The 10,759-nt window shown below is 47.0% G+C and overlaps 1 pseudogene; it reads right to left on the bottom strand.

Moving 5' to 3' along the window:
• Positions 1-675: 675 nt before the first annotated feature.
• The window catches only part of LOC119423001, a 35,221-nt pseudogene continuing 25,137 nt past the window's right edge, over positions 676-10,759 (bottom strand).

Genomic DNA, 10,759 nt, shown 5'->3' with positions numbered 1-10,759 from the left:
CGGGACCAGCGGCTTCGTCTGGACACACACACGCGCGCGCGCACGCACACACACACACACACACACACACACAGGTTTGTTTTGCTGTCTTTGTGGGGCCTTTGCATTGACTTCCATTCATTTTTCATTCATTTCTATAGCCTAACCATGACCTTTATCCATAACCTAACCATTACCAGTACATACCTAACCCTAAACCTAACACATCCTCAATTCACACCTTAGTCCTAAACCTAGCCCCTAACCCACCAACGGGACTTCTTCTTATGGGGCCCGGGCTTTGGGCCCCATAAGGAGCAGTTGGTCCCCACAATGTAGTATAAGTTGGAAAAATGGGCCTCACAAAGTAGCATAAACAAGGACACGCACGCACGCACACACACACGCACACACAAACTGATGGGGGAGGAAAAACAGGTTTAAAATGCTTTAATTTCTTTAAATGTTTTTTTTTTAACTCTGTATTCTTGAGGACATTCCGTTTAGTTTTCTGCTTGGAAGTTAACTTTCATGTTCATGAGTTAGAAGTTTGTTGTTTCCGTTGTGATTCTGTTTGCTCATGTTCTCTCAGTCAGAACTGCTTCTTGTAACGTTTGACAGAAGACCTGGGATCCAGGGCTGAAGACAACAGACCCGATGAAGTTAACACTGTTCATCTACAAGAGCTCAATATCATCAGTCGTGCACGAGGAGGGTCTGGAACCGTGAGGAGCAAGGACACGAGTTCATCTGGTATCTGGAGGAGACGATTGCTTCTCTTACAGGAAGGATCGAGGAGAACAGGTGGTTCCAGAACAAGGCAGGAAGAAGTCCGGGTACAGTTCCAGGTTGGAGGCAGGCAAGAGGTGAAGAGGCAGCTGAGGAGACACAGGAGAGCTCGAGGTCTACAGAAGTGATGCTGGAAACACGAAGAAACACAAGTTATCACTTATCAGATTATATGGAAAGGGCCAGAAACACAAGTAGGCAGGTAATGCTCCAGCGCTGACTGGATGTCCTCTGCAGCATTTCTGCAGTTCATCAAGGTGAAGGTCCACAGGTGTGGCTGGCTGGTGCCCTCCTGTGACACAGCAGAGCTGCCACACTTCTTAGCTCCTGCTCTGACAACTCTCCTTCAGTAGCAGGTGTGTCCGCTCCTCTCATCAGCTTCAGTCCATGCAGCGGAGCATCGTGGGTTGTAACCCCGCGCCTGTCCTCCATGCGTGTGTTGTACCTCTTTGAGTCTCCACTGCCTAATCCACACTTATGTACGTTTTTTGTTGCCATGTCAACCTTATGATCAAGATAAAACAAGTTGATTTTATTTCAGTTCCTCGTGCCTGTCTGCATTCTTGGACCCGACGCCTGCACCCGAGATAAAAAGAGATCTTCAGAAACACTGACGGAGCGACTCAGATCTGCAGTCTTCCTGAAGTCTGAGACACGGGAGCCAAGTGACGTCCAGCTGCAGAGCAGTGGGTGAAACGCACGGCGTATTGTTGTGTGCACGTCTAGACGTTGTTGCCCAACTCCACCAAACACTGGCCTCGGCCCACTTTGTACCCAGAGCATTAATCACCCCCACATCTTTTTATTTAATCTCCAGGATTACACTTTTAAAATAAAGACAGAATTGGACCAGTTTTTTTAAATAAATAATATTGATGATCCGTGAGTTTTATTTTTGACCGGGACATTTGCCTCAGATGTTTCCACCACAAGAGACCTGGAGGCAGAAACAACTTCAGTGCTCCAACATTGTTCAATCAGGTCATCTGAACAGTTTCTTTTTATTTTGTGCTGAAACGTTTCACCTTCCATCCAGAAGGCTTCATCAGTCAAGGAAACACACAACGCAAACTGATTCTTCCCCCAACAGCTTACTCCAAAGTGGAACAAACCAGTTATGTTGGTGCTAAGATGGTGTCGTTGGCACGCCCCCTCCTCCGGTGCCGGCCCTCTCCCTCATCGACAGTCATTTCAGCACAAAAAAAAGAAACTGTCCAGATGACCTGACTGAAAATTGTTGGATTGTACACCTGGATTACTGAGCATGGACTTTGTTGGTTTCAGTGCTCTTGAAGAGCTGCTGACAGGTTGGAGACGGCAACAATTATTTGAACCATTTTCTGAGAAAATCAGCTGCACCTTCTTTTTTAACACATTCAAAACTTTTGGGACAAACTTGCACACCTCCGTGTCTAACACAAGAACATTTAGAACATGTCAAGACACTTTAGAGGCCTGTGCCATCACCATTTACCAGCTAGATACACACCGTCGCAGCTGAACCTTCAGCCAAGATAAGAATGTTCTTCCTCTGTTTTGATTCTTGCCACCTGGAGGTGGAGTACAAGTATTTAAACCTTTCTTCTAGAAATGTGTGGACCAAAAACATGGAGAAAAACAGCTGTTAATGTAGATGGGACGTTAATGTTTCCACTCAGAGGGATTCTGGGCTGTTAACTGAATGTTGTCAGGTGGCAGAGCGGTCTCAGACCAGGTGCTTCATCAAAATGACGACGATAACAACAAGTCCGACCTTGTGAAGCCTCCAAAGCCCAACTTCACAGAAGGAGGAGAAGCTCGCTCCACCTCCGTCGAGTGTGTGAAGAAGTCGAGGGCTTTAGTGGATTATGGTGATCCCTGCCTGGCTGGTGCAGAAACGGGGGGAGTTTGCACTGACAGGCCGAATATCACACTGTTGTTGTCCTGTTCACACTTTTACAATGTGGAACTTTAATGTTATTCTTACTGGCCCCGAGAACACTGAAGAGGTTTTATCTGTACAACAGAAAACATCACAACAGTCTCCAATCGTATATGCATGGGTGCATCTCCTAATATGAGGGGGTGCCCCCCAGTAGTGGGGGGTGGGGGTGGAGAGACTAGCAGGCACATGTTGAAAGGGTTGGCTGCTCTTTAATGTGGCTCCAGCTCGGGAGTCTTGGGTCTAATGAGGTGCTGTGGAGCTCTACTGTTCCATCGCCTACACACCAACAGCCCACATACACCGCCACTGCTGCACCGTTCAGGATCATTACGGAGATGTACCCAAGTTCCTCTGAGCACCCTGAAAGAAAAAGGAAAAAACCCATAACAGTCCTCCAGTTTGACACAAGTTTGAGTGAGGTGAGGATTGTTTCAGACAAAACGGGTACAAGAAACACTTCATGGAACAAATCACGCTCTCATCTGCACTTCCTGTTGGACCATGCATGGCATACTTTATTTAACGTGTATAAATATATGTATATATATATATATATATATATATATATATATATATATATATATATGTAAAAGAGACAAGACAAACCTGAGAAACTACAACAACAAACAACATATATAATGATACTTGTAACATCATTAGAAAGTATTTTATACAGTAAATGGTAATACAAGATATATTTGATGACAACCACAACCGGAGTGTGTATCTGATAAACACCTGGATCTAAACACCTGTGTGAGCATGATGTCACTACAAGGTTTCTCCATAAAAAATGTTCAGTAGTGGATGTGGGGACCAACAGACCCGTCCCCCCAAAACATGATGGTAACACAGGGAAGACCGGAACCACAGACACACAGCGCCCCCCAAATCCAGAACTCCAGGAGTCCCCCAACAGGGACACCTGCACCCCCCAGAGAGAGAAGCAAAGGGAAGCCCTGGGCGACCCCCAGCCACCACAATGCAGAAACCCCAGGAGGCTGCAGCGACAAGTCAACAGGCCCCGCCGGCAACCCGCCCCTCCAGAGTAGATCCAGCCATGGACACCAAGCCCCGAGTCCCGAGGTCATACCACCCCCCAACAGAGGCCCGACAGAGCCAGGGCACCCAGGCCCCGGCAGGCAGCCACCAGGGCGGGCCCGCACACACCCCACCACCCAGCCCCAGCTGCTGAGAGCCGACAATGCACCGGCGGCAGGGGGGGCCACCACCAGAGGGGAGTACAACACACCAAATGGGGGGTGGGGGGGGCGGGCAAAAATGATCCAAGAGAGGGGACCACCCAAAACCCAACCTGAGACATAAACAGGCACACAGAGACAGAACGACGGAGGGTCCATCGGGCCGTCCATGCACCCCACCAACCCGACAGCGACTGCCAGCCTGCCCCAGGCCGGGGGCCACAGCATCAGGGAACAACAGCTAAGGAAGGCCGGCCCAGCGCACCAATGCTTCCCTACAGCCCCACACCACAAACCCAGAGAGGCCCCGGCACGTCACCCATGCACCCCCCCACACACACAGCACCCCCCACCATGAATGTCACATCAGGCCGACCAGCCAGCACCCCGTCAAAGTGAAGCCACGCCCCCAACTGCCGTCATGCACCACCAATGACCACACATGCACAACCACAGCCGACCCTCCGCCCAGAACCCGGCAGCCACCCCAACCAAAGGGCCGGCCACTGCAACCAGAAACCCTGATCAAAAGATCCAAACAATCCAGGGAGAACTGGAGCACCAGCCCCACCCCCAATCGCCCCCCAAGGCCCAACACCCACCCACAGCCCAGACCCCAACCAGGCAGACTAACCCCCCTCCCTGCCCCCGACCCCAAATGTCAAATGGAGAACGAGGGTTTAAGGAAAACAGGAAGACCCAACTCCTCCCTCCTCCCACTCAAATAAGGTGTTGATGCATGTTGTTATATAGTGCGTTTAAAATGGGGGGATGAGGCGGCGACTGGCACAGACCCACCCCCTCCCCAGAGAGCAGGCAGTGCCCGTTCGCCCCCCCAACCCTTGCCCAGAACCCTAAATGTCTACATGCTACATATGAGAGTGGGCACAGGTCCAGGGGGTGAGAATGATTACACATCCCACCCACTATATGCACCGTGTGCCCACTCCAGACCCTATATATGCATGTGTCGTGAGAATGTTATAAGTGAGTGTCTAGGTTGTTTGATAAAATTGGGGCCCAGGTCTCCACGAACCACGGAGATGGAGGATCCTCCCCGCAGCTCAGTAGTGCACCTGAACCCCAAGGCCCTGCTTGAGTGGTGGTGTGATGGAGTGGGCGGAGGAAGACGTCGGGATGGGGAGGAACAACTGAGGTGGCAATGCCCTCCCAGGGGGCCAGCTCCCCCACTGACCCCAATAGGCACCCCCATTCTCCGAGAGCCACCAGGGAGGGAGGCTCCAGTGCATCCATCATTATCATAATTTAAAAGAAAAACACTGAAATATTATTTGCATTTTATTTTACCACCAAGTTTTACTGGATGTTTACAGGTCAGGACTGTGAGCTGATTGCAGCAGGGGACAAAACAAAAAACATTTGTACAAGTCCACTTGTCTTGTATCGTGCACGTGTGATACCAGTTTCATGTGAACTGAACCTGCAGAGCATCCTAACTTTATCTCATGAACAGCAGCATCAAAGGGAATAAGAAAACTTCAGTGCAGTTTATTAATCGATGGCGTGTCTTTGTGTGCAGTGCTGTTGTGTGACAGTAGTGCACGGCCGCCGAGCACCATGAATAATCCCCACCACCATCAAAGGCTCCTCAGCTGTAGGAACTCAGGCCATGACAGACGCACACACAGCAAATCTTCCAGCCCGTCTCACCCCCTGGGGACAGCACAGGCCCAGTACAGGGGATAAATGACGGGAGAAAGCAAAAGAGCTTTTTTTTTTGGGGGGGGGGGGGGGGGGTCAAGGGGAAATGGCAGATGAGGAGTTGAGATGAAGTGGAATGATATTTAGTTCATGTGCAATAAAAGTTCTGTGTGTTCACTGAACAATCATGAACCTTTATCTCTACAGGATGGTCTCACGGAGCCTCGAGGTCTCGTTGACAGGAAGTCCCCTTTAACGTTCAGGAAGACTTGTTGTGTTCGTGAGATCGTAGATGAGGTCTCTTACCAACATGATTGTAGATCAGGTTTGACCCCAGGTGACAGACTGAGACAAAAATAAAGAGGAAAGGGACGAGGTCAGCATACTGAATGTCTTCAAGCTTAGACTGGACAGTTTGTGAACAGAGTCTGGTCTTTGCAGATGGAGCCAGAGGTGAGGTCCTTGATGCAGAGGAGGTGAGTATCAGTGGAAAGAGGAGCAGGGTGTCGTTGCTTGAAGCTTGTTAACCCAGACTGTAGATTTTGGATGTTTGTGGGACACGATCAGGACGAGGCGTAGTAACAAGGAATGAGAAGGTCTTGGAAGACTTGCAGTTTTCAGGACTTGGAAGTGACTGCAGCAGGTCAAACAAGGTTAGACACAAAGTTTCTGGACATGTTTAGTGGCTGTCCACTACCTTTAACTTAAGATAGGATAATGTTGCAGCTCTGGAGGAATGTCTGGCAGAAGCTGGATGCTCTGCAGATAGTCCTCCAAATCAGTGCAGGTAGAAAGTTTGAGGCTGGCAGACCTCGACCTCCAACACTTACAAGATCCAACCATGGACTCTGTTACCCTGTCCCTTCTCAGCCAAGATGTTTGGCTGAGAGCTCGGTCCTCCCGCTGCCATGAGCTGCATTTCCCACCACCTCCAAGATCTCGGCAGTCAGGCACATGAGCACCACCTCCAGGTAGATGGGAATGCATTCACGACACCTCCTTTTCAACTCTGCAGTGATATCACTGCTTCAGATCCAGGTTCACTTCTCCTGAACCATGTCAGAGGTCACCTGGGCTGCTCCCTGCAGCCTCCATCCCATGAGAACATTTCATCTGCCCTGGCACAAAGAGCTCCGACCTTCTCCTGTTAACACTTCACACACACCGGAGGATCTAAAGCAGCATTTCTGTTCGTAGGCGGACATGTAGTTAACCTTTGACCTTTGAGTTGCTTCAGTGTCAGGACAACTATCATGTTGTTCGTAGTGTAGAAAGTTAAAGAGCCGTTCATTAACTTCTCACTCAGTCTAAGCCACAGATACAATTATTAATGGAAAGAAAGAAGACTGAAGAATATCCTGTTGTTTTGTTTTTAGATGGGAATCAGTTATTTTTAATCAAGACCACTAGTTTTCACAGGAAATGTCTAAAAATGACCAGCGAATTATGTGAAAAGACATTTAATTTTTACTGGATTGTGAAAAGTCTGTGTGAGGATGTAACGTGTGTTTGGATTGAAATATGTTTTCTGAACACGTTTAATTTTTGCAAGACAGGCAAGAAGATGCAAAGTCCTGAATTTAACTCCACTCTGTGCAGAATACAGGTCAGAGTTAAAGGTCTTCAATGTCGGTGTGCACCTTCACCCAATAATTTACTTGAATGTGCTTAAAATGACTCCTTGCTGACGTGCACTCATTAAAGTCATCCAACGTGTTGGGCCTCTGCGTTTTCAGCCGTAGGACGAGGAGGACCTCAGAGAGCGTGAAGACCTTCGAGCAAACTCCGTGCCAGAATTGTTATCAGAAGAATGTCAGCAAAAGTTTTAGGTTTGTAGGAATACTTGGTGACGTTTGGTACTTCTGGCTGCACCAGTTTCACACATGCCTTGGAAACAAGGTTCAGACTTCAGCAACAATAAACCCCAAACTTTACAACCAGCGTCACGCGTTACGAAGGCGCCACGTCGAGACGAACGAGAAAACGTTCACATTTTCTCTCTACGAACAGTTGCAGCAACACTTGTTGGTAAGTTTAGCCCCTTCAGGACGAACCTTCTGTTTTTACACTCGGTTGGTTGGTAGAAGGACCCGTCATGTGGAGACGAGCAGAAAGCAGGTGACACTTCCAAAGATCTTCACTAACAAAATGTGGGGTTTCAAATGTGTGAAGACACGTCATGCAGGAAACAGCACAGGACAAGAAACAGGAGAGTGGATGAACGAAAACCTGAAAATCATAAAAATAAAAAGATCCCAAAGAAAGAAACGACTCAATGAGCCACAGCTGTCTTTTCAAACTTGAAGGACTGTTTCCTTAAAGTTAAAGAAGAAATGGTCTAAGACAGAACTCACCTGAAGAACCAAACCAACAAAAGACGAAAACGAGCATAAACAAAACAACAAAGTATGTAAACATGTAAACAAAAGTCTTCAAATGAAGCTGAGCTCTTGTCTTTAGATCCACTCGTCTGAAACAGAAATGTCAAACGTGAACTGCTCTGAGAACATGCCTGCCATCTTTCCGTGCACGGACATCAAGCTCCACGCTCGAGGTTCAGTCCATTCACACACACATGCTGCTAAAGCTCCATTAGCTTCCTCTGAGACTGTTTGTTTGTTTCCTCTTTATCTGGTAAAAGGAGATAAAGCTCACATGTGACAGAAATGTTAATTGACTGCACAAGCGCTGTCACTGAGCCTCGTGCACGTCTTTGTATAAATGAGTGACAAATATTACATAATGGGCAAAGGGCTCATTGTGACCCCTCCGCTCCATCTGATGCCATCTCTTTGTAAATCAGCAACAAAAGCTCTGATACATTCACATTTCTTCCTGCAGCGTTAAAAAGAGATGCACAGCTGCACCATCAGCAGGGGCTCCCTTTCATCCTGCTGCATCCATTGCTCACCATTTTTATTCTTTCATCACCCTCACAATAAACCCGGGATCCTGGCGACATTATGCAACGAGCTGAAACACTCTTACTTCATTGTCTCACTTTAGCATTTTCATGACGGTGGTGCAGTGTCTTCCACAAATTTAAATATCCCTCACGTGACGGAGACTCTCTGTGACTTGATTCCTCTGCCAGACAACCCAGTCACACTGGCTGGCCACCTCTAATTATTTCATGCCCCTTGGTTCTGCGAGTACAGGACGACATGGTATGGTGGTGGAGAAGAATGAGGCTGATTGACAGCCAAGCCCCATCCCACAGGAGCTCATTAGGCTCCCTGAATAAAAGCTAGTGGGCACGCTCATGCTGCTCTTCCTCTGGTCCTACTTTTAGTCCTGCACGCAGTAAGTTGAAAAAGAAATGCTTGAAGTCGGCTGCAAGCAGAGAGAGAACTTGTTGTGCTCGTCTCTCATCTGATCTGAGGATCAGCTTTGAGTCAAAGTTTCTTCTTTGGGGTGGCTCTCTTTCATTTCTACTTTTTTCCTCTTAGTGATGGTTTCACTGCTCATCTCAGCCCCCGTTTTATTTATTTTTTTGCATTTTGGTTTTAGAGTTCTCTCTCTTGCTTGCTGTCCCGGGCGTTTTCTGTCTATTTCTCATTGGCCCTCTTTTCTCTCTGTATCCCGGGGTGATATGAGGCATCGGTGCGGGTTCTGAGGAGCCCTTGAAGTGTTGGCTCCTCTGAGAATACTTTAAAAGTCCATTTCATCATGTTCATGAAGAGCACTTGAGACCAAGCTCCAACATGACTTATATGAAACTAGTATAAACTCCCTGGAAAGTTTAGTCGCACCCTTTGCAGTTACATACCGCTTTTCTTGGATGTGGGGATCCACTTATGGTGTTCGTTTGTAGTCTTGCAGACGGTTCTCTACAGATCTTCACACATGTCCTAGTTCAAGGAAAGGAAAAGGAAATGACTGGATGTTGACAGACATCAAACTGCAGGCCCCAACATTACAAAGCATCGGCAGCTTTGCACGTGAGCTGCAGCGACTGCAACTGGTCGAGGATGGTTGGAGGAGCAGGGAAACAGTTCCATGGATTTCTGAACTGAGAAGAAACTTCTAAAAAACTCTCATAAACTAGCTGAAATATATTTATACATGACCTTACTTTAATGTGTGATTGTTCATATTTTTATGTTTATTTTTATGTGTAAAAGAGACAAAGCAGACCTTTTGTTCTGGACAAGTTTTGTTTCTGGCAGGAAGAAATTCTTAGTTACACGCCTGCCTTTCACCAGTGTTGGAAACATTTTGGATCCACCTTATTCCTGGAGGCTCTGCTGTCTAAATGATTCTGGTGCAACTTCCTGTCAGACAGGAAGTAGCAGTCAGCATTGTTAACATGGTCGAGGAGCACGGACCGCGGTTTATTTGAAAGTAATTTACATTCAGTTCAGCAGATAAAACTGTTTTTGAATTGTTCACATTTATTTAACAAACATAAAGTTTACTAAAATAGCCGTGCTGCGTTCAGGTACCTGTTGTGTTCTGGGCTGCAGAACAACCAGACCAAACTAAATCAGCGGCTCCAACAACAGAGTTTGAGCACAGACCAAAACAAAAAGAGTTCCTGTGAAAAGAGTTATAGTTCCATCTCCTACCTGCAGATGAGGAATTAAGAAGAACGTGGCTGAAGAATGTGAACTTGAAGAGACCACCTAAACTCTGCATGTGAGCTCATGTCACTTTGTTGACAAACGGCCGACGGAGGAAAACCTGCGTCCAACTTTGTGTCTGGACGACAATAAACCACTGGAGGAGACACCGGATCCTCAGAAGATTGAAAACAGTGACGAGAACATCAGGGATGACTTCAGGTGTGTGGAGGTCACAGCTTTATATATTTGTTCATCTTCAGTTTATGATTTTCTCTGTAATGAACCCAAGCTCAGTGATGGAGGACTTTAAGACTTTGTCTCTGTGTCTGATTTAAGGTCAAGAAGATTGTGTCCCACCTCTTTTAACAAAACTCCACCAACCTTATTACTGTGGAGACACTGATACGCCTCAGAGCTTCTCAGGTTCTTCATCCCTTCACCGTCAGAAGAACTGAGTCAGGAAAGTAGCTAAATATGCTAGAAGATGTAGCTAAATATGCTAGAAGATGTAGCTAAATATGCTAGAAGATGTAGCTAAATATGCTAGTAGCTAAATATGCTAGTAGATGTAGCTAAATATGCTAGTAGCTAAATATGCTAGTAGATGTAGCTAAATATGCTAGTAACTAAGTATGTTA

Source organism: Nematolebias whitei, chromosome 16 (genome assembly GCF_014905685.2).
Source record: "Nematolebias whitei isolate Nwh7 chromosome 16, NemWhi1, whole genome shotgun sequence".
Lineage (NCBI taxonomy): Eukaryota > Metazoa > Chordata > Actinopteri > Cyprinodontiformes > Rivulidae > Nematolebias > Nematolebias whitei.
Note: the sequence above shows the minus strand (reverse complement) of the source record. Positions and strands in the feature narration are given on the sequence as shown.